A 9,742-nucleotide genomic window follows, 5' to 3' on the forward strand; every position below is an offset into this window, starting at 1 on the left:
GACATGCTCCTTATGAGGGCACTCAGGGATCATTCTTCCTGTGTATGCCTGGCTTCTCACAGAATAAACCTTTTGCCCTGCAGCTGCATCACTGTTTCTCTGCCTCTGTGAACACATGGTACGTTCTCCTGTGTGTCTCTGTATCTCTCATAAGCATAGCAGTCATTAGATTGAGACCCTTCCTTGATGCAGCATGACCTCAACTTAATTGCACCTACACTGATCCTATTTCCAGTAAGGTCTCCCTCACAGTAAGGTTAGATAGAGACATGTCTTTGGGCAAGGAATTGACTTCCCTAGTTCTTCGACCAAAAGGAACCAGAGGAATCGTGGGTGCCAGAGCAATGGCATTGCTGATTGATGGAGGTATTCTCACCATGCACAACTCACTAGACTGTAGGGTGACTCTGGATTTCTGGATTTAACTGAATGTTTTAGCACCTTTTTTGAGATAGTTCATGACTGCTCTTCTTCCACCATCTGGCTAGCCCCACACCAACCATCCACTTACCCACCCTACTTACAAAGCAGAAATCTAAGCCCTGGAGGGGTTAATAGACATCCCCCTCTGTAGAACCCCGTGTTTGGTGTTAGGCAGCCTGCAGTGACGTACTTATCTTCTTGGTCTGAGAGTCCACTTTTTATCAGAATATGAGTTGTGGGCAGTTACGTTTTTACATATAAAATTGGAAATACGATCTGAGATTACTTTTATCCTTATTTTGCTTGCCTTTTAGGTTCAGAGGCATCTGACCAGTAATTCCTGCTGTTTTTTTCAGATCCTTATGCACAGCTGCAACATAGAATGGTCATTCCCTGTCTGCATGTTAATCTTCTCCAGAAGACCATGAGGTCCTGGGGGAAGAGCAAACTTCATCCAAATCTTCTTCAATTGTATGGTACAAGGTACGTCATGACTGTACATCAGAATCACCCAGGGAAATTTAAAAGTATTGATGCTTGACTTTCATTGCCAGAGATTATGATTTAGTAGACCTGGGATGTGGTTGGCATCTGCATTTTAAAAGCTCCCCAGGCAGCTTTGATGTGCAGGCAGCCAAGACAGAACCGCTGCCCCACATCCAGCACTGAGGTTTGGGAGCTGTTGTGGCATCCCAGCTGCTAATGTGTATTGATTCTGCACTATGTGGTCCAGGCACAGTGCTTTTCTATTGACAGTCCACTGTTCTACTCGGTGCTACAATCATTTGAAAAGGTAGCAATCATTGTCGCCTCATTTGACATAGGAGAAAAATGAAATCTAAAGAGGTCAAATGCTCCACCCAAAGCTACTCAGCTAGTATCAGAGCCTGGTCACCAGCTCTCCTGCCATCTGGACATCTTTGTAACGCTGTGATATGGAATCACACTCACCAATTTCTCTTCCTCCACTCTTCACCCCCAAGGAGATGCTTCCTAATTACTGAATACACCAATGGGACTTCCAGTATCTATCCTTAGCACTTCACATGGGTCACATAGTTTTTCTAGGCTTTTCCTTAGCCACCATAATAAGCCAGACACCACTACCTCTCATCCTATCTTACACCACAGGGCTTCTACCCAACCCTGCTCTGGGATGCTCATGTGTTACTGATGCCTTTTGGAATGCTGCTCAGTGGCTGACCTCAAGGGTCACCAGTAGGCCAGTGGTTGTCCACCACTTATTCCTCTCAGAGCTCTATCACCACGAAGTCTGACAAGCAGTCTATAGAGAAGTGAGGCTCAGTGAGGTTTGGGCTGAGAAACACTTTGAGCCCATGCATGGAAAGTATTTTTCAAACGTGAATGTGAATTCAATTCACCAGGGGATTCTGCTTGCATAAGCTGGGGTGGCACAGAGACTGCAGCTCCCAGAGGTACCTGCTGCTGACTCAGACCTCACTTTCAGTAGCAACCTTGGAGATACCTTAGGCAGTACTGTTTCTCAGCCAAGTTTCAGCTTTCTATGCAGCAACCTTTTTTCTACCTGTGATTAAGATATCTATGACGTTACTGCATCACTCCAATGGACATGAGGAGACATAGCAGAACCTACCTTAAGCTCAGCCTGGATCCTTGCTTCACATAAATGTGAAGCAAATTACAAGCCCACTCCCAAGTGTAATTTATTATAAGCCTCTCTCTGCAGAGCCTCGCACAGACACATTGATATGGCATGTGCTCAGTAAGTGTGTGATGAATTTAATTCAACTTAGAATCAACTGTGAGTCTTTATTGCACTTGACATCAGTTCAAGACATTAATTGCCTCAGGTGATTTTTAAATATAGTATTATTCCTGAGTTTCTTGAAAGGTAGGTAATTTTATGGACTCTAATGGATAAAGTTGTTCACTCTAACGTCACTGAAGTTCAGGAATATTTATTGATCATTGACTGGGCACAGAAAATATAACATGAATTAGTATTGTTAGTGATACGCTGCTATGCAATGAAAGTAAGTTATATATTCTAGCTATTAACCAACCAATTTGGTGGTATGAGAACGAATCTCATAAATATTCATTGAGTTCTTTGCAAGTGCTGGGTAATATTTTAGGGGCTGCAGATGTGGTAGTGAACAAGACAGCTAGATTCTCTGTCTGCATGGAGCTTAAATTTTAGTAGAACACAGATAACATAAGAAAAGTTTTTGAATAAAGAGAGACTTTAAGAAGGCATGAAGGTGTGAATACAATAAAGCAAAGATACTACAAGGAGATTTCTTTTGCAAGCACACATTTGGATGGGATCAACCAGGGACGGTGGTCCAAGAAAAAGAGGCAGCCCAGAATGGAGTCCTGTATCACTAACTCCAACTTAGACCCAGGGAAGGGTGTGCATGGATGAAGGCAACACTCAGGGAGTGAGGGTAGGTAATGAAAGGTACTTCATTAGTCCAGTGTCTCAGACCCAAGACAAGTATTTTGAGAAGAAGGGAGATAATAATTAATCAGAGAAGACAGAGCTGGTGAGATAGCTCAGCAAACTAAGCAACTGCTTTGGCAAGAGCAGGGACCAGTGTTTGATCCCCTGTCTTGCACACCAAGCTGGCCCACCCACGGGGTGCACTGAGTCAGCAAATGAGTCTGGGCATGATGCTGCATGCCTGTAATCCCAGCACTGGGAGGCTGAAAACAGGCAGATCACTACAAGTCTGAGCTGCAGGGTGAGATCCTGTACCAATACATAAAATTAAAAAACAAAAATAAAAATAAAAATCAGAGAAGATGTTACTTGGGGAAACTTGTACATTGGACTTGGCCTTGAAATTCTATTATATGTCACGCATCTGTCGATTAACAGTTGTCACATTGTATTTTCCAAGATTCCTAGATGAGAACTGGATTTCTGACAGGGGAAATGACTTGTTCCAGGTCACAGCTAACAGGTGGAGGTGCCGAACTATATGTCAGGAGTATGACTGTGCTAAGAATCATACAGGCAAAACTGCCTTCAGGCCGGAGACCCTGTTGCCAGGTTGTTGTGTGCATGGAAGCCATGTGGTGTAGCTATTCAAAGTGCAGAATGCAAAAACCAGATGAAGAAACCTGGATGTAGATTTTCAAGCACACAATAGAACTGAGGTTTATCACCTCTAGCATTTATTTTGAAAAACATGAGATAATCTATGCCAAAGTGGCCCCGCAGTGCTACATAACAAGTTGTATTTAATAAGTGCTAATTTTCTTTTTTAAAAAAAGTGCTTTGCCTTCTCATTTTATAACCAAAATAATTCCAAGAGGTACTACTATAGTTTCTCATGAAACTACCTGCAGAACATGAACTGAAGTAGAACTTGTGAAGGCCAGCGCATTGAACAAGGACATACACAGCCTACTTGTTTTATGCTAACTAGAGATGAGGAGAGCAGCATTTCTATTCTGAGTCTTTGTTCTGAGCCAGCGTCCATCCACTGAGTGCTATGAGGGAAATCTTCATGTCAGTTCTGCTTCCCAGAGAGCATCGTGGTGCTATCCATGCATACAGAACTGCTATAAGCAGTTGGTGTCTGTTTTCAGTTATCTTGCAACTAAGATCTGTAAGACTCTATCTCCAACAGGCTTAAGGGCAACGGAGAATAGTATCGGCCAGATAACAGATAGCCCAAGGATGACATTATGTATTGTTGTATTCCAAGTCTCCATTTTGTCCTCCCTCCATCTCCAGTGAATCACAAAGAATCAAAGAGGGGCTACTATATCAAAAAATCTCATATATATTATATGATATAGTATACTACAATATAATATATTTTTCTCACCATATTGGTATACCAATATGCACATGTATCCTTTTTACTAATTTACCCTTGAATGTAATTCAGCTGTAAATCTCACAAGATAAGCACCTGGACAGCACATCGAGCTGACAGAGATGTTTATCCAAAAATGTACTCATGGAAAGGACCATGATTAAATCCAGGGTGTCAGAGACCAAGTACCCAGCAAGTTACAACAGCTTTCATGGGGAAGAGAGTCTCTTTCTTGCCATGTAATAAAAGGGACGGAAAATGAGGACCCTCCCCACCAATTTCAACTCCAGACTCCCTAAGTTACTTCAACAAAATATCTGTCTATCTACTTATTTCCTCTCCTTTTGCCAATAAAATGATTTTGCTTCCCCACCTCTCTTCCCTTTCCAATAAAGTGATTTTGCTTCTCCTTCTGAATATGTATCTTTTATTCTTTTATTGAGGTAGGTTTTCTATAGACCCTAGATAAAAATCTATCCTCATGAAGCATAACCTCTCTAACACCCTTTTCTCATTTGTAGATGGATATAATAGCTCCTATTATACCCCTGTGTATGCACCAATTACATGAGAATATATACCTAGAACTTAATTGATTGGTGCAGGTATGTGTCAATAAATCAATTATTTATTTATCTATTTATTTATTTAATACTAAGAGTTGAACTCAAGGCCTCACTAATGCTAGGCAAGTGCTATGCCACTGTGCCACATCATTAACCTCAAACTATTCTTAATTCTTCTGCAATGCATGAACGAATGATTTGTGTTTATTTTTCACTTGCATAAATTTGGTTTCAGTACTAGAGCTTGAACCCAATCACTTGGGTGACTCTTCTTGAAGGAGGAGCAATTTTTTCCCTTTTGGCTGAACCTGGCCCTATTTCCATGTATTGATATGTAGAGAGCTGGCTAGGAATTTTCCTTATCGCCTTCCATTGGCTTTAAGCAATGCAAATTGGTCCAGCCTAGGCTCTGATGTAGGCTCTTTGAAGCAAAGACTAGAACAGTGCTTCCCTGGGCTCCACCCCTGTAGCTCCCTTGTGTGAGCCAGGGTGAGTAGGGATGGGGAGCCACACCTAAGGCTGTCAGCTAGGATTGAGCATCAAGGCAAGAGGCTGTGACTTCCAAGGACATAGGAAAACATTCTCTCAGGCTTTCACAGAGAGCCAAGCAATGGCCATGACTCATCCACGTGGCTAACACTGACAAAAGATCTACAATCTGAGGTATAGGATCTCAGAAAAAATCCTGAGGGGATTTGACTGACCTTATCAGATCCAAAAGCTACAATTCTTGTTGCAAGGTCTTGCCTTATCTTGGTCTTAACCATCCAGCAGAAAAGTATGAAAACGAAGTATGAGAAATAAAGCCATGGTATTATGTTGAGCTGTAGGGACTCAGGTCAACAATTTCTGACACTGCCAGTGAAGTGGAAGACCCAATACTGTTATGGACTACTGGACTCTTTTAGAATATTTTGCTGAGTTAACACACCTATAATATTCAAATAATGGAACTAAGCAAAAAAGGGGATACAGATGAATGTCCATTTTGTATCTGTGTATTCAAAGTGGTTAGGATAGATATATAGTTACATTCTCTTAATGAATAGAGGGATTTGTTCTAATGGTGTTTGTAAGTAGGATATCATTTCTGCATGTTGTACAGCAAATAACCACTAGGAAGAATGTATGCAATGTGTTAATTATTGAAACTGTCCTACCAATTTGGTTTGAAACTGTCTCATTGCTATTTGTTTCTCAATAAAATTATGGGAAAAAAAGAAGATTACACATCAGAGCTGAAGCACTGATCCCAAAACATCAGATACCAGCTCAGTGATGTCACGCATGTTATTCTTTCTGCACATCCTTCTCCCTGCATACTGTGTAGGTGATTTCAGGCCCCCTACCTAGCCCAGCTCACAGCACTCACCTACTTCCCACCACTCTTACAGTCACTCATCCTCAAGGAACTCTCTTGTTCATGAATTAATAAAACCCAGGTTCTACCCTGGTAGAGGCCTTTGCTCCAGTTAGCCATCATCCTGGCTGGACTTAGCACCCCTTCACTCTCCATAACTACAAATATGCCTTGGTGTCTTTAGTCTCACCATTGGTTGCACTGAAACAATAGATTGAAATTAACCCACTAGGATTCTCAGAACTTTCCCATGGGATTACAAATATAAACATCCTGAGCTTCAATGGAGACCAAGAAGTATTCTCTATACCCACAGCATCACACCGAGCTATATCCACAGTCATCTTTTTATTTATTTATTTTTTATTTTAAGACAGAGTCTCACTAAATTTCCTAGCCTGGGCTCAAACATAGGACCCTCCTGGATGAATCTCCCAGAATACTGGGATCATGAGGGAGCACCACCATATTTATCTCTGTTGTGATATGGAATATGTTTCCAACAGCTAAATAAATGATCGACATCTAGGAAGTGTTTTCAGTCTCATTATCAGTCATTGCAAACTGTATGTGGCATTCATGCACAATTGAAATGGAATGAGGAGACTGTAGAACACACTAAAGTTTGTCCCTTTTTTCTCAATTTGATTTAATGCTTAATTTATTCCTGTGCTATAAATTTCTGTTTCTTTAGTTTCCTCTGGGATACTTCTTGTTCTGTGTCATTGCCTCCTCTGCTTTGGGAACAATTTGCTTCCAGTAAGGATCATAGCAGTGTGGCTGGAGAGCTCAGATATGGTCGTGCACCTTGGGTGCTTTGTTCACCTGGATGTGTTCGATGATCAGAAAATCTACCTCGAAGTTCAGCATTACTCTCTGTATTTCTAAGCATGTGCAGCTAGCATTCAGCACTCTTTTTGGGCCACTGGCCTTGTGCCCAGCTTCATGATTTGTTCTGGGCACACCTACCTTAAAACGACAAAATGCTACCTATTGCTTCCTTAAAGTGACATTCTTCAGATACTTGGTGGCCTTTGAGATATGTATATTCTTGGTGGCCTGTGTAGTTTTATGGATGTTCTTGAATTGAACACAAAAACTTGAGCATATTGATTTGCATGATTTTGTAGGGTTTCCTGGGTTAAGAAAGTATCAAAGCATTTTCACAGATCCCTGCAGGTTACTTACAGAGAGTTAAAGTTCTTAATAGACAGCAGCTTTCAGGTCACTTAGGACATTAAAATGTCTCACATGTACTCACAGCATGTTTTCTGAGCCATGAAACATTACACAAGGTCCAAGATTTACACTTTATAATTAATAAGTAACAGAGACACATCTGACATCAGTGTTCTTACAAAGGATTATGAATTTTTAAATTTTAATATTTTGTATCTTGAAGAAAGATTAGTAACTTAAGTGTCATTGAATATTAAATATTGCTGGAAGAATGTGGAGAGTATTGTGTTACATGCTCAACTACCAGTTTTGCTAATGTATATAAAGCCTTATTAAAAAGGTTACCAATATTTAACTTTTTAACAAATTTTATATTATTGATGTTATCTAATTTTCATAATTTAATTTGGTTTTGTGGGCTAAGTAGAATATTAGTCTCACTTTTGAGATGAGAAAGTTAAGTCATGGAGACATAAAATATCTTAGTTTAGTTATTCACCTGTGTGGTGTTGGAAACTGAATCAAAATCTTAACATTAACCTCTTTTCATCTTGAAAACTTCAGTCACTAATATAAGATTAAAGTATTAGTTTCTTCTTCTTTTTCTCTTCTCAGTTATGCTATCCTTGAACTGTAGAGAAATAGCATGGATAATAGGTAGCAGAATCCTTATGTTTGATAAATTGCACTTGAGAAGTGAAAAATGTTGATCCAGTCACTTCATGGTGCTGTGGTTTATATCTCAAAGTCCCTCAAAAGGTTGATGCGCCCCAGCCCATGGCACTATTGGGAGATGATAGCATCCTTAAGAGGTGTGGCCTGATGGGCTGTCTTAGTTCACCATGGCTGTACACAGAAGGGGACTGGGATGCTGGTTTCTTCCTGTCCCTTTTTGCTTCTTGGATTCTGTCAGCTTCCTCAGCCCTGCACTCCCGCTATGAAGAACTGTGTTATCACAGGTTCAAAAGCAATGGGATAAGTCATCATACCTTTTGGGCAATGAAATCATGAACCAAAAAAAGCTTTCCATTTTTTTTTCTTTTTGAGATAGGGTTTTGCTATGTAGTTCAGGATGACCTGGCCTCACTGTGTAACCCCGGCTGGTCTTGAACTCACAGTGATTCTTCTGCCTCAGCCTCCTAAGTTGCTGGGACTAGAGATAAATGTCACCACACTCACCTAGGCTTCCTTGGTAATTAGGACAATAATGGAAGGCCAACTAGCACACTTGGCTTTACTACCTCCTTTTTTTCCATCTTATTCAGGGTCTATATCTTATATTTCTTATCATTCTTAAAATATTGAACACAAAATTTAATTTCATATATATATATATATATATATACAAAATTTCATTTTAGCATGGACTTTTAATATTTTTATTAAAATCATACATGCAGTTAAATATCAAACAGAGCTCCTAATTGGTCAGTCTTTTGCACATCACCAACTCTATGTCTCTCCCACTTCCCTGAACACATAATAACAAAAATGACCACCCTTATCTCTTTTCATTTTTCTCTAGTAGCTAATTTCATATTTCTAAAAAATGTAACCAGTTTTCCATTTATGCATTCACAAGCTATAGATTTTCTATTGATTTCTTGCTGTGATAGATGATTATTTATTTGACCTTCCTTTCAAATCCATCAAATGGATAAATTCTTCTCATGTGAATCCTTACCTATTCTCTTTTCTCATTCTATCAACTAGAGAGAAGATCTAAGCTCTATCCTTAATCTATCTTCTACTTCCACTTCCCAATTTTTGTCATCCTTGTTTTTATACTATTGTCAAGACTGAGAATATTTATCTCATGAGGAGAAATAACCACATATTAAATCTAAGATGCTGCAAATTGCAAAATGCTCCATTTAGCTTTTTTACTAGAGAAAGTAAAAATAGTCAATTGCAATTTCAGACTGCCCATATCTCCATTTCAGAAATGTTTAAAAATATATGATATGATCCTCAGACATTAGCCAATGCTACCATGAATTGATACAGTTGTTTTGGGAACATTTTGGCACTGTCTCAAAGTGTCAAGCATGGAGTTTCAATATTATTCAATAATTTCATTCGATGAAAAATAAAAACCTATGTCCACACAAGAACTTTCAAGAACATAGAATAGCACAACCAATAGAATCAAGTCAGTATTTAGAGAAGAATTTATCCTATCCAGCAAAATACACATTCTTTGCAAGTGTCTGTGGAATACGTTCCAGTCACTCCAAGAGCTGAGTCATGAAATAGCTGTCAAGAAACTGAAAAGAACTGAAGTTATATGATGTATTCTTCAACTATAATGGAGTCAAAGTAGAAATCAATAATAGAAAGATAACAGGAGAAGCTCTAAATAACTGGAAACTAACTGACCTATTTCTAAGTGCTCTATCTTA

General features: G+C 39.5%; 1 pseudogene; it reads left to right on the plus strand.

Annotated features, from left to right (window-relative positions):
* Nucleotides 1–269: 269 nt before the first annotated feature.
* LOC101576842 overlaps nucleotides 270–9,742 on the plus strand; it is a 45,798-nt pseudogene continuing 36,325 nt past the window's right edge.

Source organism: Octodon degus, unplaced genomic scaffold, assembly GCF_000260255.1.
Source record: "Octodon degus isolate 3935 unplaced genomic scaffold, OctDeg1.0 scaffold00021, whole genome shotgun sequence".
Lineage (NCBI taxonomy): Eukaryota > Metazoa > Chordata > Mammalia > Rodentia > Octodontidae > Octodon > Octodon degus.